The sequence below is a fragment of the Pogoniulus pusillus genome, chromosome 3 (genome assembly GCF_015220805.1).
Source record: "Pogoniulus pusillus isolate bPogPus1 chromosome 3, bPogPus1.pri, whole genome shotgun sequence".
NCBI classification, from domain to species: domain Eukaryota; kingdom Metazoa; phylum Chordata; class Aves; order Piciformes; family Lybiidae; genus Pogoniulus; species Pogoniulus pusillus.
In genome coordinates, this window is record NC_087266.1 from 28,374,257 (window position 1) to 28,383,762 (window position 9,506).

The window sequence follows — 9,506 nt, forward strand, 5'->3', positions numbered from 1 at the left end:
TTCAATTCCTTTTGTAAATTAAATCCCTTTAAAAAGTGTTTGGTTTATTTCACTGTCTCTCGTCCACTTCAGCCACTTTTCCCCATTTTTACTTTATTTTCTTCATGTTTGCCACACATGCAGCCACCCTGGGTTACACGCCCACGAGTTAGCGGGTGTCCATCACCTCCAGCCGAGGGGACCGCGCCTGCAGGCGGGCTTCGGTGCAACAGATGAGAGGCAGCTTCTTCTCTGACTGCTTAGTGAGGCATATCGTTCCCTCGGAGAGCCTCATGCTGGTTGTAAAAAGTAACAGCTCCTTCCCATCCGACGGTTCCCTCTGGAGCACGGGCTGCTCAGCATGGAAGGAGAGAAAGACGCCGAAAGAAAAAAGGCAAGAGCGCAGAGGGGCAAACGCTGGGGATTTCCGTCCTCATCGATGAGCTCTCTCCTCGGCCGGACGCAAGCTTTGCCTCAGACGGCCCCGTCCCGCCGCCCTCCGCCCGCCTGGCCTGCCGCTGTCGCCGCCGCCCCCGCCGCGCTGCCCCCACCAGCCCCCCAGCAAGCTGCGCCGGCACCGGTGACGCCCGCTTGCGCCCTCCCGCGGGCGCGCCGTGCAACGCGCTGGTCTCTGCGGGCCTCCGTGCACTGTCCCGACCACCCCCTCCTGCTCTGCCTTTTGTCGGGTGTTGAGCTGTTCAGTCTTCGCCCGAATGCCGTCCCAGGGAGAGAAGGGGAGGAGGGAGCGAGCAGAGACCCACCTCCCGTTGCGGTTGGGCTCGTGGGTGAGCCAAGAACGCGCACCGCGCGGGACCGCTCAGAGGGGAAGGAGCCAGCAAGCGGCCTCCGGCTCCACAGAAAGTTTGCTCTTGCATCCCGCTGCAGCTGGGAAAGACCTAAACCGCCCCATGAAGTCGCAGTACGGGCTCCGAGTCCACTTCTGCGGGGCTCTCCCGGCGCCCCGCGAGCCCGGGACCGAGATTTAGGCTCGGTAGCGTTCGGGATATCCCTTCCCGCAGCGCGGGGAAGCTCTGACGGTGCCGCCCAGGCTGAACTGGCCCCAGGTGCGCCCCGCCGCGCACCGTCCAGTGGGGTAGGTTCCTGGCCTTAAGCTGACCCAGCCTCGCTCCTGACTGTTGCAAGAGGCTGTGCAGACCGAGCTGCAGCCGCGATTCGTAAGAGGGGAGGGAAGGGAATTAAGGCAAGGCCCATTTCTTAACATTACTGTTTCTGTCCTTAAAAATTGACAGAACTTGACTTCACGAGCTTAGAAGTGGTAAGAAAAAGATGCAGCGTGCTAAGGCAGAGATGCACGACATGATAGGCAGGTATTCTTCCTTTTCGTTTTGTTTCGTGAAAGGGGGTGTTGTCGGTTTTGTTTATTTGTTTTCTGCTTGGACTGGCCTCGTGTTGGGTTCCGAACACGATAGCGGCACGGAGCTTAGAAAGGCACCTAACATCGTATGCGGAGCTCCTGGACTGGGCGAGCATCCCTCCCCTTCGGCCCGGTCCCTGTCTGCACTGCCCCGCGGAGTGACTGACTCCTCTCTGAATCACCTCGCAGCACGCCACTGGTTTCTGATTTCGCTCGTTTCGGTGCGCGAACAGCTTATAGGTTACGGTTCCGCGGTGGCGAGGGAAGCGTGGTGTAGTAAGCCCGGGGCAGCACAGGGAAGGAGACGCCCGCCTCAACGGCAAGCGCAGCCCCCGGCAGTCTCCCTGCGGCCCTCCCCGCCGCTCCGAGCGGCTCCTTGCCCCGGTGCCGGGCTGCCCAAGGCAGGCGGGTGTGTGTGTGCCAAAACTGCAAAGAGCGGCAGTATCTGTTGTGCTGAGCTTCACCCATGTCTCAGGAAGAGTAGAGCGCACAGAGTCGTGAAAGCGACTGAGGAGGCAAGCGAACCTGAAATGCCGTTAGAGAGCAAGCTCTGAGGGGCTGCCAGCTTCACCGCGCGGGATGGCAGCTCTTCATGCGGGCACCAGATCTCCCTGGGCAGCGGCGCGAAAGGAAGCGGTAATGCAGGGTCTCTGCATTAAAGGCAGCAGGAACTGAGCGGCGAAAATGCCGGCTTGATGCTGCTCTGGGACTTCCAACGGTTGCATCCTCGGGCCTCTGCATCAGACTACTGTATGAACCACTGGCATGCATATTTTAGGTGTGCCCCAAATTAGCTGCTGTTAAGATTTCGGCAAAAAACGGAGCTCCCTTGTCGAGTCACTTAAGAAACAGCCTAGTGCCACGGAACAGTACAGACAGGCTCACAGGTATGGCTCTTCTCAGAGACGTTAAGCGAATTCAGGAGATCAATGAGTGCTGATTCAAGTACAGATCAAATGCCAACATCGGCCGATTTGGGAAGCTGAGTCAGTCATTCTGGAACACACACACATGTGTAGGCATATCTATAGACTCACACACAAAGTCATGGAGAAAGAATTGGGTAAGTAGAGGCAGCCTGAGAGCCTGTGATGAAGTATGGAAAAGGCTGAATGATTAGGTTGCATTGGAATTGTTGGTGTGAGCTGATCTACCTGTTAGTGCAGTATTTGTTCCTCTTGTATATGTTTTCAGCGCTGCCAAGACTGTACTGCCAACACTACATAGATTGCACTGTATTACTACAGACTGGAAGACTTGCTTTCAAAGCTATTTAATGTTCACTTCCCAGAGCAGAGTGGCGTTTCCCCCAGACATTTTGTTATTAGATCTTCAGAAGCCAGGTTTTGGGTTGAGTGTAATGTTTATTTTTTTTCACAAGCGAGCACCTGTATAATTCACAGTACATCTCTCATCTTTTTGTGTGTCTCATTGTGACATTTCTTCTTTTCAAAGGTGAATGCAGCATGGCACTATCAATGTGCTTTACACTCTCTGACATTTTACATATGATAACCCATTAGCAGTCTCCTGTGGATCTTACCAATGTTTATATTTCCCAGTTAAACTAATATTTAGATAAAATCTCTGTGATTACTCAAATGAAAATGAAGTAAATAGAGTTGTATCTCTGATCCAGGACAGTGAGGTCTGGATCTTTGCAAGATTTGGAGTGTATGCTAGTATGTTTTATTCCTAGCACATAGCTAGCTGCCAAATGTTTCTCAGCAGTAAGTACTGTGGCAGGGAGAGAAATAATAGAGGGAAAATTAAATATGAAACCATATCATGAAGTGAGGTTTTAGAGGTTCTGTGGTAACAGCATGACTGGGCCTTCTTTTGATCTGCTTAGTGTCACACTGAATTAGGTTCCCCTTGGGATCTCCTCCATTTCTAACCCCATATTACACCGTTCTTCTCAGAACACCTATTGATGCATGCTTGGCAGCTGACCTTTTGCAGTTCAGCTAAATCTTGTGTATCCAAAATACCAAGCAGATTGGGTTTTTTCCTTCCTTCTCTCTGCAGCTTGGTCTTTAGAGTGTATCTCTTGTTTTATTTCATGAGCCACCACAGATAGGAACAAAATAAACAAACCAAACAAAGACACCCCTCCCCAAAACATAAGATCGAAGCTTGAAAAATAAGAGACATTTTGAGCATCTAGAAAACACTGATTGATCTTACATTCTAATATCAGTGGGTACAGATGAGAACATCTGCAGCAGGTACAAGTCACTTTAATTTTAGTCAAGTGAAGCTGATTTGGCTTACATGAAGAGATGGCTCATTATCTTTAAAGAGAAAGACAGAAAGCAATAACAAAACTTTAACTACTTTTCCTCAGTAAGTACCAGGTAAAAGGTGCTGTAATATTCCTCTGTGTTCTGGTTTGAAGCTAGGTAGCATGTTTTGGTAAGAAAGATTAGATCACAGGCTGTGAAAGGGAAACAATGGTGATGTCTACTTCACTTTTAGGCTTGCTGAGATGTATAAGAACAAGAGCAGAAACATAGATAAGGCATTCATCATTCGGGCACAGCCTGGGCTTTGAGCTGCATTTCTCTCTAACCTCACCTTCTGTCTCTCTGGTTAATCCACTTGTTTCCTAAGCCCCCTGGCCGACCCTCCATTCTCCTTGGGCACAAGGCAATGTCTGGGGTAATATAGAGAGGTGGGAGAAGGTGGAAGGGCGGTTGGGAGCCCCTCCTGGGGACTCAGGTTTCTGGGAGGGGAGTTGTGTTTCTGTATTACCTTTTACCTTGTGTATTTCTGTATATACATGTATATACTGTAAATATCTGCTTGTATGTTGAACTAAACTGTAAATATAAGCTTCATTCAATTTCCAGAGCCAACTGAGTCTAGTCTGGGTGATTTACAAAGTGTAGGGAGGCGGGTAACACCTAAACCACCACACTATGTCTCAGCATCTTTTCATGTTAATGACAGCTTTTCTTACTAGTAACATGAAAGTTTTAGAAATTCAGAGCAATTATTAAAAATATTAATTGTCAATTAGTTAAAAGATTAATTTAGGGTAAGGAAAGAAGATTTCCTTGGGATTCTAATATTTTCATTTATTTTTAAGTATTCTTGTGCTAGAGATGATAGTCATTAGCAATGATGTAAAATGGGAAATCACACAGTACAAATGTATCTATTGTTGCAATTTAGATTTTTTCTGTTTGTTTTGGAGACAACATTGTTACAAGGAATAAGGATTATTATTTTTTCTCTATTAATCTGGTTTATGAAATCTGTAACAACTTTATTCTATTAGATCTATTGTTACAGGCCATGCACTTCTCCCAGCCAGAACTTTTGCAAGCAGCAAACTGACCTTGCCAACCCACACCAGGCTTCCCATGCTGTGAAGTCTTTCATTGCATATAACTTAGTGTATTGCCATTTATGTACTCGAATACTACTAGTCAAATCTCAAGTTTAAAAGAAGGAGCTCCTTTTACTGAATGATTGAAGAGCATTAAGAGTTTGTGAAAGAAGGGGCAGACAGGAATGCGCAAATCTCTCAGTTTTAGTGAAACATTTGTTGGCAGATAAATTGTTCTTGTGAAGGTGTAGCAGGGGAAAATGTCATTAGTGAAGAGAGAGACAGAGGTAGAGAGGCAAGGAGGAGAAGCAGAGGGAGAAAGATTGATACAGGGAAGCGAATGAATAGTAACTCTTCCCCTTAAAACAGGCACAGTACTGACCTCAGCTGTGGGATCTTTAGACTTAGGCTCGTTTACTATGCCAGGCTCAACTAGAGCCTTGAACTATTTTTCATTGTTTCCTTTTTTAGTCCCTTAAAAGGAAAAGCAAGTAAATAAACAAGCAAAAAAAAATGACAGGGACAACCATAAATGAACTGCTGGAAAAAAAATGCAGTGTCAAATTTTGGTATTTGCTCAATCTTAACTTCAGGTCATGGCAGGCAGGTCACTGACTTTCTGAAGGCTTCCAAGTTATTCAAGTGAGAAGACATTTGGGGTTTGTCTTCTAATAGAGGGAAGCAGATCCTTTAGCTTTATTGGCAGTGAAATTAGGCATTAATTTCCTTTGAATAGAAGTATACAGATTTCTAGGTACACTTCCAATTTCATTACTATTTAAATCTGAACTATTTGTATTTTTAATAAGCAGCAAATAACTAAACTTTTTTTACCTACCTGTACATGTCAGGTTTCCAAGAATTCATGCATTATTTTTACTGACATGCAGCAAACTCTTTCTCCTTTCCTCTCTTACCCAGACTTTTTCAATGATTTAAGCTTATTTTCCTGTCAACAGAGGGTTGAAGTTGGTGTACTAAGGTTTGTTACTTTCTTTTGCAATATTTAAATAAATAATAGAGTGACATCCTTTAAATTTCTTTTTATTTTTCAAAGCTGTTGTTTTTGTCCTCTGTTATTGCTTTCAGATGTCTGTGCTTCTCTGCAAGCACTTACATTCTTTCAGAGTACCCAGCTGCTACATTTTGGAGATTTTTCTGGCACAGTCTTACAGTGTAGGGGTTTTAGCAAGGCAGAGGTCTAATGGATCAAACTCAGTGCTGTAGTGGGTTTCAACACCTGACTAGGGACATCTAAACATAAGTGTATGCATTTGAACTACTGAGTTGCTTAAGTTCCCTTAGGAGTCAGTGAAAATCTGTCAGTAGAGTCATGGGAGCTTAAAGAAAAGTTCCACTTTGAATATAGTTTTTGACTTCAGGATGAGCTAAATATTCCCTAAGCACTGACTGAAGGAGGCATGCACCAAAGCAGAGACACCTCTTGCTGCTTGAGGTTCCCAAGGCTATCCAAGACAGCTGCAAGGTGCAAGACACCTGCAAGTTTCCAGACAACTGCAAGACAGATAGTTTTTGTCTTGTCTTGCCTTGCCAAGGAACTTGTCTTATGGGTGACCTGTACCTTTCTGGAGGTTAGAACAAATGCTCTGTGACATCTCACAAGGCACTGCACCTGAAACCACGCTAGATACCATTTGGCTCTACCCGGAGATCAGACCCCTATCTCACACGTAAACAGCATCTTAGACACAAAATTAAGTGTTTGAATCACGATCCTTACACTTACATGGAGAAGGCATTAAGACAGCAATGGCAAAGCAACTTTCATTGAAGGAAAGTAGAACATAAACCTAAGCAGATACCTCTTTCTCATTTTTTGAAACTGTTGAAATCTTTACCTGTTTTATAAGAGTGATAACCTGGTAAAAGACCTAGAATCTTGGGAACAGATGTGGTTGTTCAGTTGGGAGATAAAAGGAAACAAGAGGCAGGATTCCAGGGCAACTAGCCAGACATTTTAGGTATCTCTAAGAGTATGTGAAATAAACAGAAAGAACGAGATGTCTTACTACACAAACAAAGCTATAACTTAATTGGCAAGGCAGAGACTTTATGGAATAAATCAAAGGATTGGAGTGTTGATATAGAAGAGTACAGGCTGTTCAGGAAAGAAAGGCTGGGAAAAGGAAAAGGCAACATTGCATTACCAAGAATGTGTTTATGATCTTCTAAAAGAGAAGGCAGATACATCAAAAGTCTCTAGGGAAATTAAAGAACAGATTTTCAAACTACAGGTTTACCTCAAATCAGTTTGGAAGAAGAGATGGTAAAACATCTTAACTATGTTCTAAAGCATTTAAAAAAAGGAAAAAAAAAGAAGAAAGAAAAAGAAACATTTATTGGATTTGTCAAGATGTGATTTTACATTGTCAGTAGGTAAGTTGTGTAACTAGATTTTTTTTCTGTTTTGATCATAGATTCATAGAAAGGTCTGGATTGGAAAGGACCTCCAAAGTTCATCTAGTCCAGCCACCTCTGCAGTAAGCAGGGGCATCCTCAACTAGACCAGGTCGCCCTGTCGAGTCTCATCTTGAATATCTCCAGGTATGAGGCCTCAACTACCTCCTGGGGCAAACTGTTCCAGTGTTCCACTGTCCTTACGGTAAAGACCTTATTCCTAACATCCGATCTAAGTCTTCTCTCGTTTGAAACCGCTGGCCCTCATCCTATCACTACAGGCCTTTGTAAACAGTCCCTCTCCATCTTTTCTCATAGACCCACTTCAGGTAGTGGAAGGTCATTATTAGGTCTCTCTGGAGCCTTTTCTCGGGGCAGAATAGTTGGAATTATAAAGGTAGAGGCTTCTCAGATACAAAAAAATCGAGTTTGTAATACCAGAAATGAGAACAACATAGAATGGCCCTTCAAAATAAGGAAGATGATGACAAAGAGCTGGTTTGGAAATTTTTATGAAACATATGCTCAGAGAGAGTCAGCAAAGCTGTTGCAAGAAAAGCAGTAGTTGCAAGAAAGCCATGTCTGTTCAATATGTATTAGCAAAGTGGAACACCTGACAAGTTGTTCTTTTGCTCTAGTTAGCCAGCACTTAACATCAGCTTCAGACCTCATATTTGATAGTGTTGTGAAAAAAAGAAACAAACCTGCAGGGAGCCTGAATGTCGGCAGCATGGATAGCAAGGTAATGAGACCTTTCAGAAATATTTCAACTGGGCTTGTTCTGCCTAAGAAAAGATACTTTTAAGCTAGACAGTTGTAAAGAGGCAGCTAACATATTCACCAGAAGTAGAAGTAACATATTTTGTCTTAGCAAGGAAAACTAAACTACACATAAGTAAGATATTTCTATCTGTTAAAAAAAAAAAAAAAAAAAAAGAAAGAAGAAAAATAAGTTAAATACTGGAAAATTCCACATGAGAATATTGTTTGTTTGAAACGTGAACCTATTTCTAAGAGTAGGGTTTTTTTTTCCTATTTTAGGGTTTTCTAAGTGTCTGTAATGAGGCTTTGCTGCCTTTTTTTTTTTTCCTCTTTTTTTTTCCCCCCAAAACTTGGTGTACCCCTTCTCATAGATGATATTTTGGGAAACTGAGTTTTCATGATTCTAAGATGTGCAACCAATCTGTTTGCACTCTCAGATGGAATTTGGACAGCGTGATTCAACGTGTCGAGCGTATGTAACTGAAGAGAGTAAAAGCAGTTTCTGGCCTGGACTTTGCATCTGAAAATGGGAAGTTCTTCTCTTTGTAGAGAGTAGGCAGGCCGCTAGTGTGTGTAAATGTGGGAATCTGGCTTGTGCTTACTGTGGTATAAAACAATAGGATTTCAAATGCCTAACCACAGGTGTCATTTTAGATTCCTTATGGTATCCCAAAGGTCCATGTAGAGCTGACAGGTGTAATCCCGGCCTGACAGCAGATCCAACACTCACTCAAAGGAGCAGATGGGATATCCCACCAGACAGGTGCTCCACAGTGCTTAAAATGGCACTAGGCAAACAACTCCTGTCCTAAAGGTGATTTTTGGCAGTTTTTGTCACTTCTGTATTTTTTTCAGCTAACATTATGACAAAGCATACATATTTTTTTCCTTGACCTCTATTTGGAACTCTGCTTTAAATGCAAATCACAGACTAATTACCCAAGCCTTTAAAAACAAAAAGTCATTGTTTTCCTTCTTTCTTCAGCAGACAAATACATTACTAATACTTTAATGTGTGAGAAAGGGAGAGGCTTTAAAAAAATTTAGACTTTTACAGTATGTTAGTCGTCTGTTTTGTAGAGTCTGCAGAATAACAACAGCGCAGCTTAGTGATAGGTTGCAATTGAAAGGTGTGGAACCTGAGGCAGTGTTTAAAATTCATTTTGCTGGCAGACAGTAGTACAAGTAGGAGAGGGAAGATAGGCTAGGGACATTGGTACTCATCTTGTAAATATCTATTGTGCTGTTTCTGAAACTCCTTATATATGATGTGGCAGTCACCTTTCTTTATTGCACCATTATGACTCTGCGTTCAGTAAGAAGAAATACATATCCATAAAACCATTAAACACCCTGTAAATAGTAAAAACAGTAACAGTAAGAGAGTTGTTTAGAATGGATGCTGCACTGATTCTGCGTTTTAGATATAAATTATTTAATATTTTATTTGGATGTTTTCATGAATGTAAAATGCTGGAAGAGGGTTATTTCTGTGTGTAAAGGATTGCTTACAACCAGTCTTGTCGTCCACACTGAATCACACTAATAGCTAAACATGATGCTCATATTTAAATATATATACATATATATATATAATTTTTTTTTACATCATGTCATATTGATACTGTTAAGAGAGAC